We start from the raw sequence: 3,955 nt of genomic DNA on the forward strand, positions 1-3,955 counted from the left end.
ACCAAGGGTGATCGTAACAGTCAGCAGGAGTCTCATAAATACTCATTTAGATAGGTTTTATATCCTCTTGTTTGTTCACTTTGACCATCGAAGCCAAGGTAGCCAAAGCATCAGCCATTTGATTTTCGTTTCGTGGAAGGTAGCAGAAGGTGATATCGTTAAATTATTTAATTAATTTAAGAATTAGCCTTCGATAATCGATCAACTTGGGATCCCTTGTCTCCCATTCTCTCATGAGTTGATAGATCACTAGTGCAGAATCCCCATATACCTCTAGCACTCTGATTTTGCGTTCTATGGCTACACGGATACCCATGATGCATGCTTTGTATTCTGCCATATTATTCATGTAATCAAAATCCAATTTGCTAGTAAAAGGATAATGATCTTCGTTTGAGGATACCAAGACTGCCCTAATTCCGTTACCTACAGCGTTTGAAGCTTCATTGAAGTCTAGCTTCCAAGTATGACCTTTTTGAGAATCTTCTTCAGTGTTTGCCACATACATTAGATCTTTATTCAGGAAATCTAAGTTTAAAGGCTCGAAATCTTCTAAAGCTCTACTGGCTAGAAAATCTGTTATTGCGCTATCTTTTATAGCCTTCTGATTCATATAGACTATGTCAAATTCGGAAAGTAACTCAATTTTTTTTTTGAATTTCGAGTTCGAGTCGTGTTGAATTCTCGAATTCGAATAACTCGAATAATTCGAATAAACCAAATATAAACTATATTTTTTAATTTTTTTTAAAATTTTAGGCTTTTACTAATTACTTAACCCAATTTCCCCCAAGCCCAAATATTTTATTTTATCCCATTTCCCCAACCCTAAGCCCGTCTGCGATTTATTTTCCCAAAACCAATTTCTCCCCCAAATCAAACCCTCATGCCCCAGCCAATTCCATCTTCCAAAGTCCAAACCAAACCCCAAATTATTTTTCTTATTCTCTCCAGACTCCAATATCCATTTCCACAAAAATCAAACCTTAAAATCTATTTTTCTCAAAAAAACCTTAAAATAAACCCTTCTTCCTTCTTCTTCTTCTAGTTCATTTGAACCTTCAAATCAAAATCTTTACCTCTAAATTAAGTTGTAGTATTTTTATTATAATCTGTTTGTATTGTTTTTGTTGTTTATTTGGACTAATATTGTTTATTTGGGTTGATGTTGTGTTGCTTTTATTTATTCACTTATGCACTTCAATTTTTTGTTGAATGATTATGTTTAAAAACTTTAAAGAAAATTATTTTTTTGAAAAATTACATAAAAATAAATAACGCTGGAGTCAATTTTTTTTTAAAATTTAACTCGAACAAATATATTCGATTCGATTTGATTCGAATTCCATCTCACTCGACTCAATTCGAGAAAATTTCAAATAAAGTTAATATGATAAAATAATATTCGAAAACTCGATTAACTCGAAAATTTTCGATTCAATTCGATTCGATTCGATCGAATACTCACCCCTAGTCGACTCCATCATGTACTTTAGAGGGTCTGGTTTTGAGATGAGCTAAGTTGTGTTGTACAACATGTATTGCCTCAGTTTTTAGGTTGTCTAGATTAAGGCGCAACATACCTTTTCGATTGGCAAATATCTTATCTCAAATTCAGTGAATTTCTTACTGAGATAGTATATCGCTCTTTCTTTTCTTCCTGACTCATCATGTTGACTAAGCACGCATCCCATAAAATTCCTGAATATTGCCAAGTACAGTATCAGCGGTCTATCTAGCTGGGAGGCATCGGCACTGGGACATTGGACAGGTAATGTTTGGCCTTGTCAAAAGTATTCTAGCACTCTTTATCCTAAACACCTGGATTGTGTTTCTTAAGGAGACGGAATATGGGGTCACATTTCTCAGTTAGTTGTGAAATGAACCGGACGATGTAATTTAGTCTTCCTAGGAAACCTCAAACTTCTTTTTGAGTGCGCAATAAAGGCAACTCCTGTATAGCCTTTACTTTATTTGGGTCGATCTCGATCCCCTTTTCACTGACTACAAATCTAACAATTTTCCTGACCTAGCCCCAAAGGTACATTTTGCTGGATTGAGCTTTACTTGGAATTTCCCAATCTCAAGAACAGTTTCCTCAAGACTTGTACATGCTCCTTCTCGGTTCAAAACTTTAAGATCATATCATCAATATAAACTTCGAGTTATTTGTGCATCATGTTATGAAACAAGGTTACCATGGCTCTTTAGTACGTTGCTCCCGTTTTTTTTAATCCAATTGGCATAACTTTGTAGCTAAATATTCCCCACATGGTTATGAATGTGGTCTTCTCCATGTCTTCATGATGCATATTTATCTGGTTGTATCCTGAGAAACCATCCATGAAGGAGAACAGTGAGTAACTTGCCGTGTTGTCCACTAAAGTGTCGATATGAGGCAATGTGAAATTATCTTTTCGGTGGCTTTGTTCAAATCTCTGTAGTCTACGCACATTCATACTTTCCCATTTTTTTTAGGGACGGGGACAATATTGGCTACCTATTCTGAGTATTTAACCACTAGTAAGAAACCAACATCGAATTGCTTCTTGACTTCCTTTTTTATTTTTAGCAAAACATCGGGCCTCATCCTTCGAAGCCTCTGTTGAACTAGCTTGCACTCTTCCTTTATGGGGAGCCAGTGTACTACGATATCAGTACTTAGCCCGAGTATGTCTTGATATGACCATGCGAAGACATCCTTGAATTTTTGGAGTAACTCAATGAGGTCTCACTTTGTCTCTGTGACAATGCAAACTCCAACATTCACCTCTTTTTCCTCTCTTAAGCTCACAATTTCCACTGACTCTTTGTAAGGTAGAATTTGTTTCTCATCTTGTTCTACTATCCTCAACAAACCTCTATACACATATCTTGCTCAAAAGGAGATTCTGGGTCAGTAGCTGTGTCGCTCATATCATTGATATCTAGAGACCTGTTATAGGGATGAAGAAAAATCCAAAGAATAAAAAAATCAAAGAATAATTATCTGTATGGTATGATTATGAATGAAATGGTAAGAATAAAATAATATTTGCTCAAGATTATACGCAAAGATGCATTTTATTGAAATGAATATGTTGGACAAAAGCCTATTTCACAAAAGGATTCTTATTTCTCCTAGCCTTAGAGCAATAAGCATGTTTTGAACATTACTCTGAATTAGCTCTAAAAACCACAGGAATCTCTTCCGCAGTCTAATTGTTCAAAACATTTCGAGGTACATAGGGCTAGATGCCTGATAAATTTTTTTCTTCAATTCTTTCTTCAGATATGACATTGATGTTCAGATTTCCCAACATTTCTTCAGCAGTCTCTTTTTTTATATCTTCCGTTTAGGGTGAATAGTTCCTCCTGACACGAAAGTTCTGGATATATAGGGAAAGGTCATTTGTTCCCATTTGACCTCTTCCCCACTCAATCGCGCTCTTCTCATTTCTTGGTATTTCTCCAGCTTTCTCTTCTTTTGCCTCACATTTGGCTTGTATCCTAAGCCAAAGCGGTCTCGTTTGTCCATAAGCATAGGTGTCTCGACCCTTCCTTGTAGGCTATTTCCAAGTCCTCTCCTAAGCAAAGCTCCTTTCCCAATCGTCAGTTGCATGCCCATTCTTATAGTTTTAGAGATTTTGGGCATCGGGATCTTGTTCCCTTCGACAATGAAGGTTGCATTCACAAATTCCAATGATCGAAAGGAACATTCTATCGCTTCATCATCTGCCCCTATATATGGCGCGTCACTTGTTACGGTTGCAATAATGTCTTCTTCTGCGTTTATCGTTACCAGTTGACCCTCAGTTACCAATTTTAGTTTTTGGTGCAGTGATGACGACACTACCCCAACTGAGTGAATCCAAGGCCTCCCCAGCAAGCAATTATAAGAAGGCTTGATGTTCATCACTAGGAAATCTACTTTATATGTATTTAGACCAATCAAAAGAGGTATCTCAATCCTTCC

Source organism: Gossypium arboreum, chromosome 12, assembly GCF_025698485.1.
Source record: "Gossypium arboreum isolate Shixiya-1 chromosome 12, ASM2569848v2, whole genome shotgun sequence".
Lineage (NCBI taxonomy): Eukaryota > Viridiplantae > Streptophyta > Magnoliopsida > Malvales > Malvaceae > Gossypium > Gossypium arboreum.